Source organism: Nicotiana attenuata, unplaced genomic scaffold (genome assembly GCF_001879085.1).
Source record: "Nicotiana attenuata strain UT unplaced genomic scaffold, NIATTr2, whole genome shotgun sequence".
In the NCBI taxonomy this organism is placed as follows: Eukaryota; Viridiplantae; Streptophyta; class Magnoliopsida; order Solanales; family Solanaceae; genus Nicotiana; species Nicotiana attenuata.
In genome coordinates, this window is record NW_017673695.1 from 82085 (window position 1) to 100056 (window position 17972).

The following is a 17972-nucleotide window of genomic DNA, read 5'->3' on the forward strand; positions in this document are numbered from 1 at the left end:
AAATCAATTCACAAGTCCTCCTAGTCCAAGTGGAGATTATGGTGCTTATACTATGCCAAGCCAAGTTGTGTCTGTTGATGCTTGTTTCAATACACCTTACACTTATCCACTACCCCACTACCAACACCAACTACAACCCCCAACCACAGTTCAACCGCCACAAGTACATCAACTACAACCTTATCAAACTTCACCACAACCTAGACCACCACCAAATTTAGCTTCACAACATATGCCTCAAGCACCACCAAAGAGAGACAATCTCCCTCCTCCACTACCCATACCATCTCAAGAGCCTCGAATGATTAGCAATCCACTTTTTCAACATGATCATGAGACCACATTGAATGAGTTGGACAATATCCAACAAGTTTCTAATGGAGAATATAAGAGGAATGAAGATATGTTGGTGAGGAAGGCTTTGTCTACTTCTACGGAGGAAGAAGGGGAATTTTGCACAACGGTATAACATCTTTTACAAAGAGAAAAAGTAAGGATGAGAGAAAAAAGAAAGCGAGAAGCGAGGGAGAGAAAAGTGACAACTCTAGCGTGGAAAAAGGAGAGGAAGTATGGAGTGAAGTGAGTGAGTTATCACAAGAAAAGAGTGAAGAGCTTAACAAGAAAATGAGAGAAAAGAAAGAGGAAAAACAAAAAGAGAGTGAGGATTTTTCTTATTCTATTGATACTAATCTTTCTTCTTTGTCTAGTTGTTTTGTAACTTGTGTAGGGACTTTTGGAGAGGAGCCATCAAGTGACATTCAACCAACTTTGACGAGCTTGAAAGAAGATCAATCTATCTTTCCAAGAGAACTTATGGAATTCATTGAAGGTAAAGAGAATACTTTAGAAGTGCTTCAAGGTAAAATAGCTTATCCTTCTACTCTTGATACTTTAGTTGATTGTGGTGAAACTTTGAGTTTGAAAGATAGCTATGCGATTGATGAGTTTTATATTTCTTTATCTTGTGATGAGAAAAATAATTGTGGCTTGCAACTAGCTAAGAGTTCTTGCAGATTATTGATGATTCTAGTTCTTTGTTTAATGACTCTTTAGCTAGTGATGATGTTGAGTCTTATGATAGCCCACCTTTATGGGATGATGCATGTGATGGTTCTTTTGACTCCATTTTAACTTTGTTGGTAGAAAGTCTTGAACTTTATGAAGAAACGAGTCAAGAAGAATGTGTTGATGAATTTTTTGATTCTATTTCCATTCCTTTGGAAGAAAGATTCAATTTTTATGATGAAATGGGCAAATTTGAATGTGGTGATTTGGTTGAGAGTAAAAAGGAAAGTAAAGTTTTTGATGCTAGCACTAGTATTAATTGCTTTACTTATCTTATTCCTCTGGTATCTAATAAGGTTTACGACCCACCCTTAGTGATATTGATTTTTTGATTTTGTATCTTTTCTATTTCATTTCATTTTTGAATTTGAATTAGATTTGCTAATACTTCTATGAGAAAAGGTAAGGATTTTACTTTTGATGGTTTGATTGATCATTGTGAGCAAAAAGAACCTAACTTTATTGCTTATTTTGTGAAGGTTCAACAAGGAAAAGTTGCTAAGGGTAAGGAAAGCCTTGAACTAACACTTTGGCGTATTATTTGTCAAGAGCTTTGTTACGGACCCAAATCTATGGGCCGCAACGGGCACCCGGTACCTTACTCAACCGAGTACCAACATGCATATCTTTCTTATCGCTCTCTCATTGGCAAATGGTCCAAACAAGCCGTCATGGGCTAACCAGAATAAACATAAGGGAATACTCAATAGAGGACGACATAACCTAATATAAAAATTTATACATGTGACATACAGGCCTATAAGACCAACATGATCATTTGTAAACTAAACATAGGCCGACAAGGCCATACAAGCTTCCATATACATGACATCTGTCTACAAGCCTCTAAGAGTACATAAGTATCACAAAGGTCGGTACTGAGCCCCACCAAACCAATCAATACATGTCCTAATTATACTGACCAAATAAGCAACTCCGGAGCAAATGGAGCACATCAACATCTTTCGCTGAGCTGATAACCTATTTGGAGGACTCTCTGACTCTTGTAAAGTTGTGAGCTTATTACGGACCTTTTGATGTCCTTCCTTGCCTATAATTATTCGTAGTTACTTAACTCCACGCCCTTGTGCTTGTAGGGTTGCCTTTGGACTAATATTTTGACTGTCTTCCCAGTGACACTCTCTTTTATTCCCGTAACATTCATACGGTATCTTTAACTACCCCGACTCTTATCTGAGTATATCTCAAGCCTTACAATGACATTATTGCTGAGGCTGAATTCACTATATTGGGCTTTACTATGCTTATCTTGCACGGTCTACTGATTCGTCTATAACCTCCTTTCTAGCCATAACTAGGCTCTTCCTGAATCAATTGCTTACTAGTCGTTGGCCCATTCTCATGTCAATATTTCGCGTAAGCTTTCTTGGGTTATTTCCTTTGGCTTAACTTACCTCTCGCACTTGCTCCTTATCTATCAATAATATTTTGGGCAGGAACCCTTACTTCCTCTCCTTGACGTCATGTTTGCATAATGTTCTGGAATTGTAGCATATATGTAGGCTTTGGATAATTGCAATCTCATCCCTTTTCATTTTTTTTTGTATTCTTCCTTTACCATTACATAATTGCTAAAACCACTTAATTCTAGCTTAATGCCACCTCATTTCATATTCCCCCTTTAGGGGAGTACTAAGAGTTGGAGCTACGATGACCTACCTACACATGTTTTGCCTCTTCATCTTTGGCATCCTTTCACATCATCGATGATCCTTACTCGCCTTGCGGTAATCCTTCTATACGAAGGATAACAAAATTCCTTACTCTTGTGGGTGACACTTAGTATAACTGGCACATACAGTCCCTTAAGCTGAACTTTGCTCACATTGCTTGCTTTAGGGAAGCGTCTTCCTGAATGACCATTCTCTGAATTTCTCATGAATCTTCTTCTGTTATCTATTTTATTATCGTCGGAACAAAATATGAAATTCTCATGATGCCGACTATTATCAATCACTCAGTTCCTAATTCATGTTTAGTTTATCTTGTTCACCAATCCATACCGATTCTATTACTCTGGGGTCTAACTTTTTCTCTTGGTAATCACGTTAGAGTTGCGAACTTATTTCTCGAAATGAGGACATGACTGTATGGCCTATACTGTTTTGTTGTCCCAAGGTCTGTCACCTCTCGTCTCCTCCTTCACTTGACTATAGATTCGTAATACTGTCATCTTTTGATCTACCGTTGTTATCCATGTATCTTATCTTACTCATGCTTCATTAACTCTTTTCTTATTCCACGCTAACATTTATGCCTATCACTTTATTCTGAAACTCGAACATGACATTCTTTTGCTTTTAGCTCTCCTTTACTCCATCCAATGGCTCTTTGGGTTGCTTTACGTTCTCACTCTACTAGGGACGCGAGCCACACTAAGGTAATATTTATCCCTTCAAGGCTTCAAGTGTCTATCTTTATAGTACTCTTATCTAGCTATACTATTTTAGAGTGCGCTATCGGGTGACTCACAAGGAGATCTATTAGCACATTTGCAATATCCTTCGGAAATGTTAACTAATGAAAACAATCAATTCACCATTTTGGGTTACTCTAACCCCAGCCGGATCCTGATATCCCGTCTTTTTCTTAAACTACACCTGTTAGACCCCAATAGGGTATAACTAAGGGACTTACTATACAAGCGTGCAATTAAGAAGATTTTGTATCGAAGAGATTCCTTTTGACTGGAAATAAGAAACATGTATAGCAAAAAAGAGACAATCATCTGAACTGCATAATTATTATGCATTTCTGCACATCTAAAATACAATAAATTTTATTGTTACATTGGCTTTTAAACAAAGAAACAAATTAAGCTTGCTAGTAAACACCCTCCAAATTCAGCGATAAACATTATATATTGAGGGCCAAGACAAGCTATATATGAAGAGCAGTTTCAGAGATAACTGCTAAAATAATAAAGTTACAAAATATTGCAACTTCAACATAAACAAGACAAGCATAGATAGCAAAAAATATTGACATTCCATTTCAATAACTGCTAAACTATTGCTTATTAGACAACACTAGCAGACCGTAAAAGTTGATATAAAATATATACCAATACCAGTTTTTGCAAAAGAAGACACGAATATTGCATCTAAAGATGTGCTCCACATAACCAACTTTTAGTGCCTACGTTTAATGAGTCTTATGTTAAAAAATGGAAAGTCAACTTTAAACTTCCGGTGAAAGAATTAGATTTTTCAGCTTGTTTTATTTTTTTGGAGATATGGGCAAAGTTTAATGATTTGTTGTCCAAAAATATTCAAAAGTTGCTTTAGCGAGTGATTTCTGCAACTTTAATGACCATTTAAGGATTTAACTCTGTTCAAATCTTTTGTACGTTGTACTTTGCTAACCAAGTCACATTCTGTTTCTTAATTTGTCTGAAACTTACATCTTGCAAGTGAACACACCTAGAGTATGTACTCGGCTTGTTTGGGCTATCTCATAGCATATTGATCTAGAAGGTTTGGATCCACTTTTGGCTGATGATCCAGAAGATCCCCTGAATATAATTATATCAAATATACACAAAGTTCTCTTCAACATAGATTCGTCTGCCAGCACAACAAATCGCCTTCAGGATGTTCAAGTAGTTCTTCTATGTGCTCAGAGGTTGGGTCACGTAATGCCCGGGCAGGGCAATTGCTAATAAAAGAACTTGAAGAGTTTAGGAGCAATGCGTTAGCTGATTCAATGAACAAACATCAATGTCGGTTAATACTGCAGCGGATCAAATATGTCTCCAACCACTCGGAAAGCGAGTAGAACGTCATTCTTTCCTCTTAAATGGTAATGTAGCTCACATGATGCCCAGAACTGATTACCCTGTAATAATGCCTGAGTTGAACGGAAAACTCTTCATTGAGAGTTGAAACTCAAACTCCTCCAAAACCATTTGGCCTCTAGATTGCTGTTCAGAATCTCTCGATATAATGTGAGAGTTAACCTGAAAGGATTATTGTAGTTTATTTTATTAACTTCCGCATATGGTATCCTCTCTGCTCCTCCGGGAGGAAGGTTTTGTGTTTAAATTAGCTTGATCTGCGTAAGCAAATGAGGGGGTTTAGTTGGTTGTAGGATATAATTTATTTGATAAACTTTATTAGCAAAGCTATGAAACATTGTTGGATGATACGTCTGTTTTTTTCTCTTCTCCAAGGTGGGCTGCAGTTGGTGAAGCAAGAGGACATTATCCATTTAGCCATCACAAGTTAACTGTTCAGTTTTATGAAGCTGTTGCTCAGGACCGAAAGCCGAAGGATTGGTTCACAAGGCTATTTTAGAGCTTTAGAGGCCTGATCCTAGTGAGCTAGCACTATTGCTGGCTAAACGAGTCGACTCAACTTTACTCAAGGTTCCTCCAAGTGCATATACTTTAACTGGCAGCAGTGATTCTTGCTATGTTGAAGCATATCATTTAACTGATCCAAGTGATGGAAGGATTACTCTGCACTTAAAGGTCAAGATCTCTACTTCTCTTTATTGTTATAGTTGATCTTCATTTCTTTTATGCTTTGCATCTTTGTAAATTGTATTCATGAAGAAAACATCTCTGGCCGTTAAGGCATGCCATCAGCATCTCTTATTATAGCTTTGTTGTCCAAAGTCACACATTGATTAAGTGTATGGGCTATTATCTTTTTCATATGATTTTGGACAATTCTTACTGTTTGAGCTAGCTTTTGTTGTGAGTTAAGCCCAAGATCCATTTTCTTAACGTGGTATCAGAGTCGAATCCACCATGCTATTCAGCTATTCATTGTCGGGCCACTCATGTTATGTTACTCTGTGCTCTATATGTCGAGCCCTGGGTGTGCAGGAGATGTTAAAATCGCACACCAGTCAAATGTAGGGCTGTAATCTCCTCGTGCGATTTTGAATAATTCTCACCACTTGAACTAGTTTTCGGGATTGAGTTAGGCCAAAGATCCACTTCTTTAACTAGCTTAATGGTTTTTATACAAAATTGGCTGCAACAGTGCCAATGAGAATATGTCTCCATTTTATCCTCTTTTGCTTGTGTAATCATAGTGGTCTATTATTAATTTTTACAAGTGGCAGCAATCCTATTAAAATACTCTTAATTTTTTTTTCTGAAGAGTGCAAGCCTGTGTTTGGACGAAAAACGGTTCCAAGATTTTTTCCAAACAACTTTCTTAGTGTTCTGTAAAACTTTTTGAGTCTTATGGCACACAATCAGAAAAACTAGCATATTCCTTTAGTTTTAATCTTGTTACTGGTACCATTTCTGAAACACGTAGAAGCTTTTTAGGACATCTAAAAACTTGTCAATTTTTCTCTATTTAAAAGTTCTGCAAATGGTGTTTAATGTGTTCATGCGAACTAAAACTCTTATAAGCCCCCATGCAGAAATAGTGGATTTCTGTGTGTTGCCAAAGCGTGGTGTTAAAGTTACATTTCTTCAACTTTTAGCATAAAATCAGTTTTGGATCTATCAGGTTGTAAAATTTGGTTAAATACAAAATTGTTAAAGGAGTTTAAATAATGAGAGCATAGTGTATCATAATGGGCCATGAGCAGACCGGTTAGTTATGCGTTAATAATATATTTTAATGAAATATGGGATGCGTTGTTTGACTGGAACTATTGCTCAGGTGAATTACTATTTATTCGTAATTCTTGGAAAACTAAGAGGCAGCATCGACTAACATTCATAATTTTGCAGGTTCTAAATTTGACTGAGATAGAACTTAATCGGGTGGATTTACGAGTTGGACTTTCTGGTGGATTATGTTTCATGGATGGATCTCCTCAAGCAGTGCGCTAGCTGCGCAACCTTAATTCACAGGTTAGACCTTGTCCTGAGACCGTCATGCTTATTTATCAAGTTCAGTTTCCTCCCTTATGGATGTGTTTCTCCTGCCGACAAAAGGCCTACTTTGCTCATTAAACATGTTATATTTGTCCCCATTCTAGATGCATCTTCTCCTCTGACTTTTGTCTCATGACTTTGGTTACTGTCAAACGCTAACCCCATCAAATAGGTATGGTTGTTCCTTGAGCAGACTTTGGCAGCAGTAGCAGCTAATTGATATTGTAGAGGTATTAACATCATTTTTATCAAAACTGCTTCAACCTCAAGATACCATAACTACAAATACTATTGAATGATTGACATTATTACTGTGTCAAGTGGTGAAAATTACTTACTGCAGATTAACTTTTTGAAAATAAAATAAAAAGACATAATAAAGAAGTGAAAACTAAAAGACTGCAACTGCATAATAAAAGCCTATTGATGATGTGGCATGGTAATACATCAGCAATGTTGACACCTACCGGAGGAAGGTGTTAAATGCTAAACATGGAGGCAAAATCAATGGTGCACTAGCGCGGTGTCCTTCACGTATGGCTTGGGACCCTGGAAGCACATACGCAAAGCTATTGGAGACTTAAAAAATAATACCCGTTTTGAAGTGGGTAACGGAGAGAAGATAAGGTTCTGGCATGACTGAGGCCTCATTTGTTTTTTTTAAGATTAAGACGTCTGAATCTGAATACACATCTGAATAGAGTGTATTAAGATCTGAGTAGAAATAATTAAGACTGTTTGATTTTTAACATCTGAATGTATAAAATATATCTTTATCTGAAAATTAATAAACTTAAAATTCAAATGAAATAACTAATCTAATATTCTATCAATAAAATATGTAGTTTTTTAAAATATGATAGTTGTTGGTGGTGATGGCTAACGGGTGAATGCCAACTAGAAGCGGTGGTTGGTGGTAGTTTTGGTTGATGATGGTGGTTCATGCTGGTAGCTAGTAGTGATTGGTAGTAGTGGCGATTATGATTGAGGATGGTGGTGGTGGTTGATGATAGTTAATAATGGAGGGTGGTGGTAATAGTTGTGACTGAGGAAGGTGGTGGGTTGGTCGTGGTAGGTTATAATGATGGGCAGTGTCGGTTGTGGTTGTTGATGGTGATGGGGTGGTTAGTTGTGGTAGTTGAGGTGGATGAGTGTTGATTGTGGGGGAGAATGATGGTGGTCAGAGTGGTGGGGATAGTGGGTGGTGATGGTCGATAATGATGGTGGCTATGATTGGGGATGATGGTGGCGTGGTCGTGGTAGTGGTGGTGGCGGCGACATGGTGGTAGTTGATAATGATAGGCGGTGGCGGCAGTTAATAATGAATATGTGATAGCATTTTAATGAAATTAAGTCTCTGTTATAGATCTTAATCATACAGACCTATTCAGACCCATTAAGTGGTTGTAAAGTAAAAAAAACAAACACAATTAATGATTAAGATATGAATAATGAAGATTCAGACGTTAAAAAAAATGCACTTAATATCTGAGATCTGAATTATTAAGATTCAGACCTCCATTAAGTGCAAATAAATGAGACCTGAAAGTGGTGTTTCTAGTCTTATTCCTGTTTTTCTCTTACCTAAAGCTACTATTGCTCAATGTAGAAGATGGAACATTGTCTTCAGGAGAAACTGCCCAGTCTTGAAGATAGGAAGTCTCTTGGCTGTAATGAGAAAGTTGGACCAGGTGATTGCGGATATGCTGGAAGAGGACAGATTGATATGAGGCACAGATAGCAAAGGCATTTCCACAGTATGGCATGCTAACATGCCGCTTAGATCCAATATCTGGAAGTTAATCTTGAGAACCAAAGACTCAACAGAAATTACACGTGCCTTAGTTGGGTAATGTTGCATAAGGCTTGCCTCACTTGAGTTAAATTCAAGAGAAAGCTCTTTGTTTTCCTGCATATATGCTATCTTTGTGATGCTGAGTGCAGATAGGGAAGATGCCCGCCACCTCTTCCTGCTTGTTGCAAGGGATAGTTGGAACATGTACTAAAATCTTTTTGCCGTGCACCATAAAGGCAGCTTATATCAGTTGGGATGATTGGAGGATGGAGAAACTATCTAGGAGTTACGGCAAACTATCCCTAGGTTGCATATTTTGGATGTTATGGATAGAAAGAAGTCTGAGGGGGTATCAACTCCCATGACTTCCCTAGGCGCAAGATATCTTGTGAACTTGTTTTGCTGGTCTAATTTTTCTTAGCACTGTAAGTGACATAAATCGGTTTGTGGATTTGTTAGCTTCTTATGTTTTGTTTAGCTTCTTATATATATATATATTCACCAAGAAAGTAAAGAAGTGAAGACAGTGTTGCATTGCGGGAGGTAGGACTGGTCATGTTAGGCTCTTAGTTTCTTAGAGGAAAACTAAAGGCAGTACTGAATAGAGGTTGGGTATCATACCATTGGAATTCTTGACAAAAATTGAAAGCAGAAGGATCAGTACTAATAATGATTTGGATTTACAGTTCTTGAACTCCTGGATCTTGAGTAACTGACTGAAAAAACTCTTGGGCCTTGTATTTGAAACAGATACAATATGCTGGGACGGACCGACCTCAAAAGTTAGTTATGGTGCACCCGGGGAACTCAAAATTTCAGTCTAATTCGTAATGATTGATGACTTGACTGGAGCTTTAGTCCATCTGCTGTTAATTTCCCAGAGTGCTACTTTGGCAACATTAAGTGCCTAAATTAGATCATGAATCGAATGATATAGTAGATTAACTGCTCTATGCAACAATGATGTTAAAAGACAACTAATTTTTTTCTAATCATTTAAGTTTTTAGATGAGTTGGTATAATGTGATATAAAACATAGAGAAGTCCTGTAGTTGAGTCTTAGTTATACTAGCCAATAAAATGTTTTTACAGCTTAGTCAATAATCAGGCCTGCACATTAGGGAGTGCTTTTATGCTTAAAATAAAAATTTATCTAATTTCTTTCTCTGATAGTTAAAATTAATAGAATATATCAGAGTGGGTATAGGTCATTCACTTGAGTCATGCTGTCTTATCTAAAAGTTTAAACTATTGGAGGGAGATAGCTTCATTTAATTGTTTTAGAGTGCGACAAACCCTTTCTTGTTGGCTTGATTCTTTTTCTTGGGTTAACCACATGGAAATATTAGATCTTTCAATGGTGCTGGGACATGAATCTAGGGAATCTAACTATCAGCTACTACATTGTATTGTGTGTACCATATAATTCCGCAATTTAAACGGTTAGGGGGTGGCAATGTTATTTTTTTTTTGATAAGGTACAACTTTTATTAATAAGGTACCAAGATGGTACAATAAAGTTACAGAAAAACATCCCAAATTACAACATCAGCAAACTATTCTCCCCCTCCTAACACCTCTAGAAACTCCATAAATTGATTCAAATTTCTTAACTGGCTACATCTACACCAAAAAAATAGATTATGAAGACATATATTCTTAATTCTAGTAATGTTATTTCTATGTCCTTCAAAGCAAGCCTTGTTTCTTTCCAGCCATAAGGTCCATAGAATGCACAATGGAATGGTTCTCCACATCTGTTTCAGTCTTCTAGGTACTCTTTGGGATTGCCAAGTTTCTAACAAGCCCCTCACAGTTTGAGGCATCACCCATGAAATACCACATATGCTAAAATATAGATCCCCGCAACCGCCCCGCACCGCGTAGCTTTAAACCTGCTCCGCGCCGCATAACCTTAAACCCGCCCCGCCCCGCCCCATTTGCCATCCCTAAATGTATCTCCAAAGCCATTTGAAAAGTAGGCTCTTATTATGCAATTTCAAATTCCTTACATTCAATACTATCTGCCATTTTATTAAATGCGATCTCTTTTTAGTAGCATTCCCTTCCCATAGAAATTGGTTTCTCAAAGAATTCATCTTTTTTTCTACTACAGCAGGCATTGAAAATAAAGACATCAGATATGTTGGCATACCATCCAACACACTATTAATTAGAGTGAGCCTACCCCCAACGGATAGGTACTGTTTTTTCCAAGGAATTAGCTTACTTGCACATCTGTCCAGAACCCCTTTCCATATATTAGGATCATTTTTTTTGCCCCCAAAGGAAGCCCTAAGTAAACTGTTGAAAACTTCTCCACTTTGCAATCCAAAACATCAGCCAATTCATCAATAATGTCATCAGCATTTATACTGGAAATGCTACTTTTTGCTAAATTAGTCCTCAAACCAGTGACTGCTTCAAAAGTTAAAAGAACTCCTTTGAAGTAAAGCATCTGTTCTTTCTCTGGTTCACAAAACAATAGAGTATCATCAGCATATAGAATGTGAGAGATTGAAACCCTGTCTTCGTCAGTACTTCTAAAGCTCATTCCTTTAATCCATCCTAATTCTTCTGCCTTCATTAACATCTTACTGAGGACTTCCATTACCAGAGTAAATAAATTAGGGGATAAAAGATCTCCTTGCCTCCATCCTGACGTTGGAGATACAATAATCAATCCATTCAATCCACTTCTCACCAAAATTCATCTGCTTTGTTATGCTTAACAAACAAGACCAATTAACATGATCATATGCCTTTTCTAGGTCAAGTTTGCAAGCAACACCTCTCTTCTTCCTTTTCAATAGATATTCAATACTTTCATTCCATAGATGCATCTGTTATTTGTCTACTCTTAATGAAAGCATTCTGACTCTCAGAAACTAGTTTGCCAATAACCAATTTCAGTCTTTCTGCCAAAAGCTTTGCTAGAATCTTGTACACACTCTCCAATAGACTAATGGGCCTAAAATCTTTCACCTCTACTTCTCCCTTTTTCTTGGGAATCAAAAGCAACAAAAGTTGAATTTAGGCTCCTGATAAAAGTCCCTTTTTTATGAAAACTTTCAATAGTTCTCCACACATCATCCTTTACTGTACTCCAACATTTCTGAAAAACATAAGGTTGAAACCGTCAGGGCCTGGGGCTTTGTCACCTCTAAAAGATTTGATTACATCTTCTACCTCCTCCATTGTAAATGGTCTCTGCAGCCATTCCTTATCATCATCCGAAAGCCTTTTAAGAGTCTCATCCTCCCACCTTGGCCTCCAATTTTCATTCTCTTTGAACAGTTTTTCATAGAATCCCTGTATGTGTTCCTTTATTAATTTCTCATCCCCCGCCAAGACATCATCAATCACTAATTTGTCAATGCAATTAAATCTTTTATGGGCTTGTCTATGGAAAATTTTTGTATTTTTGTCCCCATGTTCCAACCATAAGCATCGAGACTTTTGCCTCCATGAAATCTCTTTAGCTTTTGAAACTTTCTCTAACTCCCTTTCTATATACTTCCTTTCTGTTTCTCTCTATTCCTCATCCTGATCCTCCCTCACGCCATGATCTAAATCCTCTAATCTAGCTGAGCCTTATTTTTTCTAACTTCTAATTTCCCAAAAACATCCTTATTCCACTTTCTTAAATCACTTTTCAGAAGAATAAGCTTCTTTGCAAGAATAGCATCTGGTTCACTATGTATATCATAAGATTTCCACCAATTATCCACAAGGTTTATGAAACCCTTCTGTTCAAACCACATATTTTCAAACTTGAAATAGCCTTTTCTTTACTCCAATTTCCACATTCCAACAAGATAGGACAATGCTCTGATGTGTTTCTCGGTAGAACCCTCTGTTTCAAAAATTTGAAGTGCTCATCCCAATCTTCTGATATTAAAAATATGTCTATCCTGGAAGCACTCCGACTGTTTCTGCCTCTGAACCAAGTAAAGGATCCCCCATGGAGCGGAAGATCAATTAGAGCTAGTTCATTTATGAGCTTTGAGAATTCTCTCATCGCTCTTTTATTTCTCGCTTTTCCCCTTTTTTCTTCTTCAAATCTCATTATGTTGAAATCTCCTCCTATTGCCCAAGGTTGAGACACAATACCACTGATTGCTGCGAGTTATTTCCATAAATTTCTCCTTGTTTTTCTGTCGCATGGGCCATATACCCCAATAAATGCATATTGGGCTCCCGAGCTCTCTTCTTCCAATAACACAGTAGCTGAATGGATTCCTACAATTTTTTCCAAGCACTTCCATCTTCTCTTATCCCAGAAAATGATAACCACCACGGTTACCTTGAGCCTCTACCTCCACCCAATCAGACCACCTAGATCCTCCAATTTGCTTGATATAATCTAACTTCATCCCCTTCATCTTTGTTTCTGTTAGACACACAACACTGCATTCCATTTTTGTAAAAGTAGCTTTACCTTATTCCTTTTGTCTGGCCTATTACTTCCCCACACATTCCAGCAAACTATTTTCAACTGCTATATCTTATGTGGTCCCTTTTGTGGCAATGTTATTTACTTAGTTATATCTTTACCATGCCTCATCACATGTGGACTGATCTCTTCTCTGTAGACCAAGCATGTAAAACTTTTTTTGGACAACCCAAGAGCAGTGTTATAAATAGCGCTCGCCTCAGCGCTAATAGCGTGAAGCGAGGCGAGGCGAGGCGAGGCGAGGCGAGGGTGTGTCGCTTCAATGCTTCTGTTGCGTTGCGATTCCAAATAGCGCTCGCTTCAGGGTGTGTTGCGTGAGGCGACTGTGTGGCGAGTAGCGACTGTAGCGTCGCTATTTTTTAAAAAAAAAAAGAGAAAGGGAGAAGACTTAAGTCGGGAATTAGGGGTTCGAATTATTTCACCCGCGAACTAAAAAACTTCAGCGATTAGGGCTTTTCACATGCGAACAAACCAACGGTCTTCTTCAGTCTTCTTCTTCATCATCTGGCTTCATCTTCTTCAAGCTTCAACAGCGAAAAAACAGAGGTATGCTTCTTCTTCTTCTTCTTCTTCTTTCTTCTTTCTTCTTCTCGTTCTTCTTTCTATTTTTTTTCTTCTGTTTTTTGTCGATAGAAACCGAGCCAAATAGGGTCTTCTTTCTTCTTTCTTCTTCTCTTCTTCTTTCTATTTTTTTTCTTCTGTTTTTTGTCTATAGAAACAGAGCCAAATAGGGTCTTCTTTCTTCTTTCTTCTTCTCTTCTTCTTTCTATTTTTTTCTTCTGTTTTTTGTCGATAGGCACAGGGCCAAATAGGGTCTGTATTTGTGCTGTTTTTCTCGAGCAAAAACTGAGGGTTTTCTTCTGCTCTTATTTTTTTTTTTGCTCTGTTTTGTCTTCTTCTATATTTGCTGTTTTTCTAGAGGCAAAAATTTCATTTTTGTTCTTCTTTCTTTGCTGTTTCCAAAGGCAGAATAATTTTTTGTTTTGCTCTGCTTTTTTTTGTCTTTTTTTCTTTGTCTGTTTTTTTCCAGTAGGCAGTGGTACTGTTTCCAAAGGGAGAATTCATTTTTTTTTTGCTTCTATTTTTTTTTTGTCTTCTTTATATAGTAGAATTTAATTGCTATATTGACTTGTATAAATTTTTTTTCTATTAAAAACAGTCGTTGAAATGGCGTCATCCGATAATACTAAACGAAATGATATAGCTTGAAATTGAGTCTTAATTTTTGGATTGATATATTTATTAAATATATTATTGTATTGAGTTTTTAGTTATATGTATANTCTTGCATATTTTGTGTGGTTACACATCTTTGGTTTAGCTTGATATTTGAGAAGAAAAAGATATATTGATGGATAGATATTCATTTAATTGTTTCATGTATTCAAATTTTATTTCCCATATGGAAAATATGGTAGACACTTGTGATTGGTTGTTCCAGGGTTTCGGATCAAACATCGCCTTTTTTAAGGTTGTTCCCTATCTTCGACTGGACAAAAGAAGAGGGGGTAGGGAAGGGGGTTTTCTGATTAACCTGAAACCTTTTATGCTCATTTCATTTGGCTCGAAAACGTTGCTCGATATTGAATAACCTTTTTGCTCACATTTTTCATTATCCTTGTAAATTGACTGTTGGACCCTAATGCTCATTGGTGGTACTCTATACATTGATAGTTTCTGTTTCATAAATTGACTGGACTTGCATGAATCCAGGAATCAGTGCTGAGCAGTGTAACTGTGGGCGTTTTCCATTTTGAGCGTTGTGACCTTTGGGTTCAAGTACTTTACTACCCCTTTTATGGTTCTGGTCCTGCCGATTATGAAGACTCTGAAGAGGATCCACAAGTTATGAGACAAAAGAGAAGCATGAGACCTGAATTAGGAGAACCCGTCATTTTGAGATGTCAGCCATACAAAATTCCTCTGACCGAGCTTCTTTTGCCACATAAAATTTCACCAGTTGAATATTTTCGTCTATGGCCTAGTTTGCCTGCTATAGTTGAGTGTACTGGTACATATACATATGAAGGAAGCGGTTTCATGGCTACTGCTGCTCAGCAATATGGGGAGTCTCCATTCCTGAGTGGCCTGAAATCTCTGTCTTCCAAACCTTTCCACCGAGTTTGCTCACACATCATTCGGACAGTTGCTGGATTTGAGGTCAGTAACTTTGTTTCTAAAGGAACGTCTTCTGATTTTCTTTGGGAATATTTTACTATGTTGGATTTAGAAGCCACATTTAAGTTTTTCAGGCACTTCTAATTGGGTATTTTACATATGAAGATTGACCTTTCCTTTCTGCTTGGATTTATGTTCAAATTCAATGCATTCCATTTTCTCCTTATCTCATTTGCCGCTTGGTATTGAGCAGCTCTGTTTTGCTGCTAAAACCTGGTAAGGAGGATTTTTGGGCATGATGGTTTTTGGTGCAAGTGAAGTGAGCAGAAATGTGGATCTTGGCGACGAGACGACCACAATGATGTGCAAATTTGTGATCCGAGCATCAGATGAATCTATTCCCAAGGAGATTGCTTCAGATTTTCAGGGTTGGTTGGATGACCTAACTGATGGTGGTGTTGCCTGAAGATGAAGTAAAGGTGGCTGCTGCTGAAAAGCTAAAGATTTCAATAGAACGGATAACATTACTAAAGGCGGCAAGACCTCGCCTGAAGTCTCCAAAATCTGATGATGAAGAAGAAGAGGAGGAAGACGAAGATGATGAGAACCAAAAGAAAGAAGACATGATTAACGTTGAAAATGGTAAAACTAAGGGGCCAACTACTTTATTTAAGTGGACGACAGAAGAGGTTGAGCATCGGGCACTTCAACCAGCTGTATTACAATGACATTACTGCGAGAGTGGATTCACTATATTGGCTTTTACCATGTTTATCTTGCACGATATGTTGATTCGCCTGAAACCTCCTGTCTAACCATAACTAGGCTCTTCGTGAATCAACTACCAACTACTCGTTGGCCCATTCTCATATCAATATTCCACGTAATCTTTCTTGGGTTATTTTCTTGTGTTAACTTACGTCCCGCACTGGCTCCTTATCTACCAATAACATCTTGGGAGGAGCCCTTACTTCCTTTCTTTGACGTCGTATTTGCATAATGTTCTTGAATCATAGCGTATACGTAGGAGCTGAATAAGTGTAATCTTATTCCTTTCCCATTTTTATCGCATTTCTTCCTTTACCATTCTATAATCACTAAAATCACTTAATTCTGACTTAATGACACATTACTCCATATTCCCCCCTTTTTGGGGAGTACTAAGAGATGGAGCTACGACGACCTACCTATAGATGTTTTACCCCTTCATCTTTGGCATCCTTTCACATCATCAATGACCCTTACTCGCCTTGCGGTATTCCTTCTGTGCCAAGGATAACAAAATTCCTTACTCACGATGGTGACACTTAGTGTAACTGGCACATACAGTCCCTTAAGCTTTACTTTGCTCACATTGTTTTCTTTAGGGAAGCGTCTTCCTAAATGACAATACTCCGAATTTCTCATGAATCTTCTTCTGTTGTCCATTCTATTATCACCGGAACGCAATCTGAAATTCTCATGATGCTGACTATTATCAAATCACTCAGTCCCTTATTCATGTTTAGTTTATCTTGTTCACCACCGCATACTGATTTTTATTACTCTTGGGTTTATTTTCCCCTTCTGGTAGTTGCGTTGGAGTCACGAACTTATTTCTCGAAACGAGGATATGACTTTATGGCCTATACTCTTTTGTTGTCTCAAGGCCTGGCTCCTCTCGTCTTTTCCTTCACTTGACTATATACTCTGTTATATCTTTTTTATCTACCGTTGTCATGTATCATATTTTACTCATAATGTTTCATTTACTCTCTTCTTATTTTCCTGTTATCATTTCTGTCTCTCACGTTATTTTGAAAATTGCAACAAGCTATTCTTTTGCTTTTAACTCTCCTTTGCTCCATCCACTGGCTCTTTGGATTGCCTAATAATCTCTCTCTACGACAGGACACACTAACATAATATTTATCCCCTCTAGGCTTTCAGTGCTCATCTTCGTAGTACTCATATCTAGCTTTACTATTTTAGAGTACACCATTTGGGAGCCATACTAAGATAATATGATAACAGTAAGTCGGGAATCCAAACTAGAGTAAGAATTTAAGAAGTAAATGCGGAAGCAATAACAATAAGAAATTTAACGACTAGAATTAAAGTGCAGAAAATAAAGGATATGGGAAAATTCAGGGAAAGAATTCCGAGAACTTCCAAGAACGCAAGTTCTATAGCCTTGACAAGATCCAAGCAACAATATTTTGATTTATTGAAGAAATCAAACGCCTTTACTTAAGAACAAATCAAAAACAATAGATTCGGATCTTGACCGCTTTGCGAGTAACTTGAGACAACAATTAATAACTAGTATTAATCGCCTTCTAAGAAATTCACCACAAAGGAATTAATGATATCACAATAAAGAAGTTATTTTACTACCTTGAACTATGAACTAGTAAAGGTTGAAGGATAAATCTCAAAGCATAAGTAACAAAGGTTCAAAAGAACTCTCAAAGTATAATATTATTAATCAATAATGAAGTACCACAATGAATGAAAAGAACTACTATTTATAGGAGTAAAAAGTCCTTAAAACTAGGTAGGGTGGCTGCCAAGGCAAATCCTAACTTGGAAGCTAAGCTAAATACTAGAAAACCTAATAAAACTAATAAAATAAGAGGGTGGGAGGCCAAATCCCTTTGGGGCAGATTTGGGCCTTAAAACTACTAGTTTGG

At 37.4% G+C, this 17972-nt stretch overlaps 1 pseudogene; it reads left to right on the top strand.

The window, feature by feature from the left end:
* The first annotated feature begins 496 nt into the window (after window positions 1–496).
* Window positions 497–16139, top strand: LOC109217056 (annotated as a pseudogene).
* Window positions 16140–17972: the final 1833 nt, after the last annotated feature.